This window comes from Manis pentadactyla, chromosome X, assembly GCF_030020395.1.
Source record: "Manis pentadactyla isolate mManPen7 chromosome X, mManPen7.hap1, whole genome shotgun sequence".
Taxonomy (NCBI): domain Eukaryota; kingdom Metazoa; phylum Chordata; class Mammalia; order Pholidota; family Manidae; genus Manis; species Manis pentadactyla.
In genome coordinates, this window is record NC_080038.1 from 8,801,697 (window position 1) to 8,812,445 (window position 10,749).

Here is a 10,749-nt window from a genome sequence, read left to right on the forward strand (position 1 = left end):
GGACTGAGAAAGGGTAGAGGAGGCAAGCATTTCATCTACTGAAATTTATTGGATTAGGAAAGATTTTATCAAGGCAGAGCTCTAGAAAACCTAATGGCATTTTGCATAAAAGGACAGAGATTTGTGCTAGGCAGATCACACTGGCTCATTTTCACAATCCCACGAGGAATAGTCCAACGAATCTTCATACACTAATAAAACAGCAGGGAGCTCGTAGGTTTACCTTTTGGTCCTCCTGTTACAGGACTAATCGATTTGAATGAGGCCTGAATGCACGTGTATGCAGGAAACCAACGGCAGGTGGCAGGAACTGAGATTGCCTGCAAAGGGCGGAGATAGAGGCGGAAGTGGGTGAGGGCACCTGTCTTAGGGAGGAGACTTCAGTTTGGCTGGTTCTGACATCTTGGGAGAATCCTAGGAGACAGTGAGAACAACAGAATGGGACTTGGGCATGACTATCTCAAATAGCATTCTGGCAAGACATGACCTCACTCAGCCACTCTGGGACTAAAAACGCTAAGGTTTTGTGCACTGGGATGAAAGTAAGCCCTTTAGTCCACTTTCCTTCATTCCCTAGAAGTCTTGGATTTTTTTTCTTTTAACCTAAGAAAAGAATGAACAGCTGTCCAAATACTGGAGCTAGCCACACTGGGATACTGTGATAAAAACCGAGTGACAGCAATTGTGTGTACAATGTCAAGGGAGAGCCACATTTTTATAGAAGTTCTTACTCACTTTGGAAATGTCATGGACTGATTTCAACAAGCAATTGGCCCTAAAGCCCTTAAGAACAACAAAACAGCAGTTGGGAAATTAGCACGGCTACTATAGACAGGGTGCAGGTGATGGCTAACAAACATAGTCAACTGCTACTCAAAGAAACGCTATTTTAAAATAATAAGCCATGTGTCCCATATCAAGTAACTAAAACCTTAAAAGAAACAAAGCAAGACCTTGCAGATGGGTGAGTAAATTGGTAGAGCCTTTCTGGAAAGCTGTTTGGAGACTTCTGGCAATGTCTGGAGACAGTTTTAGTTGTCACACCTGAGGAGGGTACTACTGGCTTCCGGTGGGTGGAGGCCAGGGAGGCTGCTAAACATCCCATAATGCCCAGGATGGCCCCTGCTGCAACAAAGAACTATCCAGGCCCAAATGTCAGTAGTGCTGAGGTTGGGAGACCCTGATCTATATGATTGTATGTCAATGCAGCCTTGTTTCCAAAGAATTATGTGGGAAAATGCTCAGAGATTTTTTTATTTTTAAAGCAGAATAAAAAAGCTGAAAGTACAATATAATTCTATGTACATATTCATATGTACATATGTATGTATGGAAAAAGACTGAAAGAAAATAGGCCATGGTAGAGACAGTTACTATTCACCAAGCACATATATTTTATCTGGCCACACAGCTGGACTACATTTCCCAGATTTCTTAGCAGTTAGGTGGGGCTTAGCAATTGAGTTCTAGCCAGTGAGGTCCAAAGTGATGTCCACCACTTTCAGGCCTTACCCATAAAATTTCAAACAAAACATGTGCTTCTTCATGCTTTCCCCTTCTCTCAGCATGAATGTGATGTTGACACCCAGGGTGCCTTCGGAAGATACACATTGAAGATGGAATTGCATCTGCCAGCCTGGGTGACCAAACAACTGTAGAACAGAGGCTCACTCTCCCCGACATGCTCACAGCCTGCAGCGGGCTTGGACACTTATGTGAACCAGAAACAAACTGCCATTATGTTTGAGCTGTTATGTATTTGGGGGTTTACTTGTTATAGCAGTGGCCCTACTCTTACTAATATATTAACATATACCAAAATCCAAACAGAGTTCATCTCTGGGATTAATGGGTTTTTAAATTTTTATACCCTTCTGTGTTTTCCCAGGCTTCTACAGTGAACAAGAATAATTTTTATAATCAGGAAAAAATATATAGTTGTGCCTTACTCCCCAGTAGAGATAGTCTCCTAAAAATTTGATTTTAAACTATAAATGAAATCATATTTCCACTTGTTTTCATACAATTTGACTGGCATCTCATTGACCCTCAATGTCTCATCTAGGAGTACAAACTCATTATAAACTGTGAAGACACATTTCATCTGCTCCAATCTTTTGGGGTACATTTAACCACAAGTGCATTTCACTCCTTCCTGTTTCCTATGATTACTCATGCATGAGTCTTGGCAGATTTTTCATCAAAAATCTCCTTACAGGTAGAACCCTGGCTTGATGTTTGGTTCGTATAATCTCTCTGCTTCTTGCTTAGTCTAGTTACTTTCTCAGTACACCAGGACCAATTCCTTTCCTTCATAGCCTTTTCTCCTGTCTCACAGAAAGACGGCTACCTTCTGAAACTAAGGGAAGTCCATGGATCAGTCAACTTTTCTATAGTCACCTTATGGACAAGGAGAAAAAAAAAGAAGGCTGAGCTGCTTGCGGAAGGAAATGAAAATGTTCGCAAGCCTTGACAATGTTTTGGTGTGCCAACAAAAGCAGAGCTGACACAAAGTGGGGCAGGGGAAGTGCACGTGGAAAGGCAGCACCACGGATGTCCTCTGCTGCTCGAGTGGGGGTCAGAAGACACGTCAAAATGATGGAAAAGAAATAAGAGACTTGAGAGGAGGGATAACGTAAGGGACATAAATCCTCATCTTTCATGTCAAGGAGTCAGGAGACATTGTCTAAAGTTGATAAATCAAGAAAGAGAGAATTAGCGTATTATCAAGATCTGAGCCATTGTTCCAGGCCCCATCAGATCTGGTGTTGTTTATGAACAAACATTTCTAATGCCCCTTTGGCTCTCAGCAAACGACGTCCAAATTAAAGTGAAGATCAGTATAACTCCTCAGTGATAATATAAAGGACAACCGAACATAATTTATAATGAATAGTGTTTACCTCGATGTGTAAATATGCAGGCACGATTCTCCGAGGTGCAAAGAGGTCATCCGAGGAGCAGCTGAGTTGAAGAACCATCATGCGTGGGACAACTGAGATGCCAGCTGATCGAGATGGACACTGTTCAGCCATACGCCCAGAGGGGCCTGGCCATCCCTGTCATGATGCTCCAAAACAGTGAACAACTTGGTAAAGTTCCAAGCCAAACAAAGTTTGGTTTTACCTCAATTTACAATTTACTCAATTTACACATTCCTGAAAACATAATCTACTTCTCTTAAAACCATCCCAAAATAGCTTGTGTTTATGTGTAAGATGGAGTTATTTTTTAGGCACCAGTAAGTAGAGCAGATTTTTCATCTATACAAATGTCCAGAGGACATTAAAAAACTGATCAAGAGATGGGGACATGTCTTCATTGTGTGAGACTCTCCCGTGCATTGCAGAGGGCCTGTCATCCCGTCCTGGGGCCACTAAATGCCCACAGTGCCCCTTTTCCCATCACAGTGACAAACAAAAACACCCATGCCAATATCCAACGAGCCTCACCTCCACGCATCTAGATGATGGAAGGACCTCCAAAGGAACTCAAAACAAGAAATAGGTAAAAGAGATTGCCTCTGGGAGTAAGGCCACCAGTGGGAAGAGGAGGGATGGCAGGTTTTTCATCAAGCCCTGATATTTTATCTCATTGTTATCACGAGTCGGTGTTATTTCTAGATATGGAGATAGAGATATATTTAAATAAAGCACCTGTGTCCATTGGGTGTTTACTTCTATGCCTTCTGGACTCCTGAGACTTTATTTTTAGACATACACCATCTGTAAAATGGGTTTAATCATAGTCCTTACCTCATATAGTTGTTGCAGGGATTAAAGGAGATAATATTAGTAAGGCACTTATCATTTGGGGCTCAATAAATGGTAGCTATTGATACCAACACTGTGGCTAGTGATGTTAGCATTGTTAGCTCCCTGGGGAGCCTGAGGGGTCCCTGGGACAGCCAGAAAGCTGCTCTAGCGCAAGGGCATTCCAATATTTTGCAGTACAAAAAGGGATGAAAGTGTAGGGTCCAAAATTTCTCCTTTATTTTCTTTTAGGCAGACAGGGGAGGCCTCACTTGGCTCTGCTTCCATTCCAGAGGGTGGAAGGAAATTGTCTATTTCTATTCTTCCTTTGTACTGTATTTTATTTGTTGATTATAGGTGAGGGATGGGGGTCAGGTGGCCTTGAGTAGTAAGCAAATAGAAGGGTAGCAAGAAGCAACAGGAAATTAACAAAAATGACTTTCCTATGTAGTTGCACAGATCATGTAATCATAAACAATTTCAGTTTAAATGCACACCTTTTAAAAAAGACTGCAAATGCCCCAAAAGCTAATGAGTCACCATCAGTATTAATCTAGGTGGTTTTCTGAATTCCCCTGCGATCAGCCATCCTGAGAGCAGGCAAGTTGGATAAAAGGACTGCTAGAAAGTACAATGAAAAGCATAGGGCTCTGCAATGCAAGGGCAGTCAGCGCTGGGTGCGGGCACCAGGTGGGAGGCGGGGTGTACTGTAGCCAAGGAGACCTACAAAGAGCTGCCCCGACCTTGGGGAGGAAGGTGGAACAATGGTTAAAGCCCCACTAAGATGATCAACTTTGCCTTCTCCTCCTACATTTCACCGTGTCCAACTTTGGGATGGAAGAGAAGTGATGTTTGCCTGCCAGATGTCTAAGGGGTCAGTAGCCGTACGGGGTGGGAAATAACAGGGGCCTTTGTGACTCTCCCAGAGTCTCTTAGGACACTTACAGGAGACTGGTGAAGGGCTCCAGCTCTCTGCACCTCTGGTCCTCTCCTGAAGACCTTTCTGAGCATCTGGGGTGAGGACCCGGGATTCCCTCTCACACTTTCCTGGTTATCTTATGGTGTCCTGACCTTTCCATCTGGTTCCTTGGGTGAGGAAACTGGGTCTTGGAGATCTTGGGCCACGCGTCCTAGGCCACACACTGTGTACACGACAAATCTAGATGAAGATTTGAGGCCAGCTCTATCCGAATCCAAGCTCTGCCCACTCTACTACGTTACTGTCTGTAGACACTGTTTCCAGGAAAGAGTGCAGGTCTGGGCTGCAAGGAACAAGGGCAAGGCTGAGCCAGGGGCCGTTCTGGGGCCGTCTGCCAGTCAGTCTCCAGTTCAGCTGTGCCTTCTGGAAGAGGGAAATGGCTCCATCCTGCCGAGGCTCTTAACAGCATCGCAGGCGAGAAGGGAGGAGGAAGCAGGTCAAATACAAAACGCCAGCATCCCAAGGGGCTCTGGCTTTCAAAGCTGCCTAAAAGCAGATCCTGCCTTGAAAACAGGTCATTTCATGCTTTTTTGTGTGAGACAGAGCAGTTGGTAAGTAAGTTTTCTTCGGTTTCTACTGAGTACTTCACTCTGTACGTCTGGGTTACGTCCACCTCTGATGCATCTTTCCCAGCACACTACTTCGGGACTGTGGCTGAGTTACCCACAAACATGAATCTAGTTCAGAGTTCACAGTGGGGCCCCAAGAAGTCACAACAAATGCCCAAGAATAGAGTTAATCTGACAGTGTATCCTTTTGTTTGCAGACAAGGTTTAAAACAGAACTGTGTTCAGAGCTCAAATTATTTAATTAGCCCAGCATTTTCATTAGCGGACAATGATTTCTGTTATTCCTACCATACTTCCCATTTGCCTAGTAACTATGAATTTGGTAGCCTTTTGGGAAACAATGTTGCTTTGACTTGAATTTTCTTCTCTTTCCTCCCCAGTGATTCTTGAAAATGTCTCATAGAATCTCTGAGTTAAGTGGAACTTTATAACTCAGTCTAATCCTCCTCCACATACAGGAATCCCATGTCCTGTCCATGGCTGTCAGCTGTTCACAAATAGCTGAATCTTCTGAGGACAGGAAGCTCACAACTATTATTTCTCACAAACACGATTGTTGATAACTTCTGCATCCCAAGGTACTGTGTGCCTCCCATCCCCATTGCCCATCCCAAGGAGAGGCTCCTTTTATTCCAGGCTAAGTCAAGGTCCTTTGTTCTTCATTATGAAAGTCCTTAAAAAAACTCTCTCAGTATCCTGACTGTTCTATGGTTGACATTTCTCTGTGCAAATTCCTCTTCAAGCAGGGGGCTCTGAATGAGATGTACGTCTCTAGCTGGTTAGGCTGGAACCCCCTCTCCCCTTGAGTTGGAAACACTCTAAGTAACATGTGTTTTTGTTTGTTTTTATTGAGGTAAAATACACGCAACATAAAATGAACCAATTTAAAGTGTAGAATTCAGTGGCATTTTGTACATTCACAGTGTGGTACAAACACTGTTCCCGTACATTGTCACCAGCCCAGAGGGAAACTCTGTGCCCTTAGCATGGCCTGTCCCTCCAGCCACAGGCAACCGTTATTCTCCTTTCCTCTCTATGGATTTGCCGTTTGGGACATTTCATTCTACGTGGAATCACACAGTAGGTGGCTTGGCGCCTTGGCCTCCTCGCTTAGCATAATGATGTAGCATGTACCAGAACTTCCCTCCTTTTCCTATGGCTGAAAAATATTCCACTGGATGGATAGACCACATTTGTTTATTCACCCATCCTTCTAGTTCAAATTTTTGAGGAACTGCCATAGTGTCTTCCACTATGTGGAAATGGCTATACCATTTTACCCTCCCAACCTCAGCATCTAAGGCCCCTATTTCTCCGCATCCTCACCAATACTTGCTATTTTCCATTTTTAAAGTTATAGCTGTCCTAGTGCATGTTTAGTGATATTCTAAGTAATCTACTTTTAAAGACCTCTTTGACATGGCCTCCAAGGCCCTGCTTAGGTCCACCTAACCTCCCAGTGTGTGTCCCCCATCTCTATGCTCCCACCTCACTGCTCTCACAGGCCCTCCCTCCCAATGCAGGGCCTTTGCACATGCCATTCCTGCTGCCTTTGCCTGGCTAGAGCCCACTCATCATTTGGCTCAAAACCTGAACATTATTTCCCCTACTGTGACTTCCCACTAGGTCAACCACCCCAAATGAGAGTCTCATCACACCACCTACCTCTTCTTTCTAGGGCTTACCACAGTTGCCATTTTACTTCAGATTATGTGAATACATAATGTATGTTTTTCTCCTCCATTGAGCCATGACTATAGTGGGAGTAAATTGAAATGTGCTGATTAATGAATGAAAAGCTTCTCGAGGAACTTTCTGAGACTTTGAACTTGTGGCTCACTAAAACCTGAATGTCTTTTGAGCATAAACTTTCCAAATTCATGTCCCATCTCCTCCGCCCCAGAACTCTGTTCCTACAATGATAGTCTTCGTCTCTCCTGCATCATCCATCTCTCCCTTTTAATCGGATCATTCCCACTGGTTCACATGCATGTTCGAGGCAGGGCCTCATTTTCTTCTTCCCCTTCTTAGAAAACCTCTTGGAAGAGTCAGCTATACTTGCCAGTGCTTCATCACCTTTTGCTGACGTCTACTCCAATGAGCCTTGTATCGCCATCATTCTGCTGAAACTGCTCTTATCAAGGACACAAATGATTGCCATGTGGCAAGATGGGACCCTTGCAGCAGACACCTCTGTTCTTCCAGAAACATGTTCTTATCTCAGATTCCACGAAGCCACACATTTCTGGTTTTCCTTCTCCAGTGGAGATGGAACTTCTCTGTCTTCTTTGCTACTACTTAAAATTATCTTGTCATGACTGTTTATTTCTTATGGTCAGGAATCTCCTCCATTTGGACTTAATCATTTTGAACCTAAATAGATATCTTCAAAATTCTTGTTTGTATAAAAAATGCCATGATACCTTATAAGTGTCATTCTGAGTTTTGACACTACCACCTAAAATATTAGCTGCCCCTCTTACTTTTGGCGAGCACTCCTTCTAAATGTTCATCCATCTTGTGGATAAAAATGTTGATTCTGACAATCTTTCTTTCTTCCAATTGACCTCAACTCATTGATCAGCATTCTTTGAGCATGACTGTTTTCAGCTAGCTGGGTAATCCTTGATTGTGTTGACACCCAGCACACATTTCTGTATGTTGCCCACAAAGAAATCACCACTTCTGTTGTGGAAAAAGGCCATGGTCTGTTTAGCACACACAAAGTTCTAGGTTGATGCAGCTGTTCAGCCAGGGAAGGCACCTGCTAACAGGGTGATTTCCAAAATGCACAAGGAGAAAGGCCCATTAAAACCTCAGCAAAAGGAACACATGTAACAATTATGCAACCTCTGCATGTTTCAATGCCCAGAAACTTCCTCATGGAGAAGGAACCAGTTCTTGAATCACATGGAGTCCAAGGTCAGGGAGCACCTGCCTACAAGTCTCTTCTGCTCAGATGAGGCCGTGTGATCGGGTTTCCTCCTCCCCTCTTCAGCTCTTCCGGAAGCCTGGAGAGGATATCGAACATGTCCCTGTTCTCCCTTCTAGGTACTTTATCCAGGAAAGTAATGAAGTTGGAGGTGGGGTGTTGGGCTGGGAACTGCTGTACCTTAATATATGCTGGCTCCTGATGATCATCTCTTTCTTTTAAAAATGCTCAGAGATCCTTATCACTCTACTATACATTTATAGATGAACTCTATGTATCACTGAATATTTCCCCCAATGGATTCATGAAATAGAAGTAGGCAGGGTAAGCATTATCAAAATTTTGCAGAAGTGATCATAAGACAGGGAATGGTGTAGTGCCTTAGCAGAGCTTAGAGGACTCCCTCGCGGATGGTTTTAACTAGAACTTGCTGACTGGAGGCACAGTGACTCCCTTTCCCACCTGCCTATCAGTATCCAGTTAGAAGGGTGACACAGTGACTAGGCGACCCGCTGTGTTCTTTTGGGCAAGTCACCTAATTCCTTTGAACCCTCTTCCTCATGCTTGAGAGGCTGATAAGAATGCTACTGGCATTTCCCTCATGTGAGGAGTATAACAGTGAAGCAAAACTGAAGGAACAAAATGGCAGCAGACTCAGAGACTCCAAGAATGAACCAGTGGTTACCAAAGGGGAGGGGTGTGGGAGGGCGGGTGGGGAGGGAGGGAGAAGGGGACTGAGGGGTATTATGTTTAGTACACATGGTGTGCGGGATCACGGGGAGAGCAGTGTAGCACAGAGAAGGTGCATAGTGGATCTGTGGCATCTTACTACACTGATGGGCAGTGACTGCATTGGGGTATGGGTGGGGACTGGATAATATGGGTAAATGTAGTAACCACATTGTTTTTTCATGTGAAACCTTCATAAGAGTGTATATCAATCATACCTTAATAAAAAATTAAATAAAAAAAAAGAATGCTACTTGCCCATGCTACCCTGTGGAAGTTCGAGGAGGCTCATAGGAGAGTATTCGAGAACATGCTTTAAAGGAAAGCCCTGCCCCCAGGTTACTATTTTTGTTGTTATTGTAATGATCTGTCAAATCACCATCTCTCTCCTCACTCCCCTTATTCCCGATGGAAACTCGGAAACTCTTGCTTCAATCCAGGTTCCTGGTGCACCTTCACATGACCCAAAGAATCTGTGATCATATCTACAAAGCCCGGAAGAGCCCAGGGATGTAAACTGACAGGCTTGAAACCCCAGACTCATGTGAAAGGAATGAGACGTGGTCATCCCTACCACACCTCGACACACCCAAGGGACCAGCTGGACTCTCCTCCCTGTTCTGTGTCCTCAGTCCCTTACTGATGTCTGTTGACTGAGTGGCTGAATATAAAGAGCAGACAGACCTGGGATCCAACCTCACCTGGGCCCTTATTAGCTGAGCCCCAGTTTCTCCATCTGCAAACTGAAGACAATAGGCTCCTTGCAGAGATGGAGGATTTAAACACTTAGCTCTCCAGTCTTCTCTTTCCCACATGCAGTTTACCCTCAGCCCCCTTTCATAATGGTATCTGCTTTACATTTTGTTCGTTCAAGTTTTGCTCCTTGTCAAGGGAGGAAACAAAGTAGGATGTAGATGTCATCTCATCTACCCCACACCTTACTTCTATCCAGTGTGCGTCCCTCCTGTGCCTAGGCTTGAGTTAAAAAATATCCTTTGTGCTTTGTGGGTCACAGATAAAAGCATAGCACACACAAGGATAAAATATTAGCAAATCAGTCCACCTACATAATGTCCTTTTTTTTTAACAAGGCAATCAAAAACTGTAATGCTAATTCTGAAAGCTGTTATGCTTCTTTTGATTTCTTAAAATGCAATTGAATTTGAGATAAAGAATCAAAACCCTTTAAGAAAATTACATTGAATTCTCTATCTCCAAACAGGTCAGAGGTTGGGAGTAATTTCCTAATATGTAAAATGAATAATGATTGCTTTAGAATAATGCTAATTACATCCCCAAAGGGAATTTTATCTCAGTTAATTTTTTTCTTTGTACTGTCAAGTGACTGATTGTGAAGCAATTATAAAGCACTGCTTATTTGTCACCACTGAGTAGCACGCCCATTACCCTTCACAGTGTCCTGTGATTTCCTGCCATGTAGGCATCTGAAAACAGTAGTTTTGTGATTTAAATTTTTCAAGCAAAATGCCATTTAGGGGGCTGATTTGCTAATTGCCCTTTGAGCGTGTATGTCTTTGTACCACAGCAAAGAGCCCAGAGGAAACATGTAGGCGAGCGGCTGTTGAGGTAGCAGTAATTCTCTCTGCGTTTGGCTTCCACGTTCTTAAATTCTGTGTGGGTGGTGGGAGCAGACTGGCTGTCTCAGAAAGCCAGGCTCCTTCTCTTTCGCAGTAGCGGGGCACAGGGTTTCTTTGCCTCTTCGGGTATGCTTGGCCCCTTGGGTCTGTGTTCAGGGCCAGGTCCTTTGGGGATGTGTCTCCCCAGCCC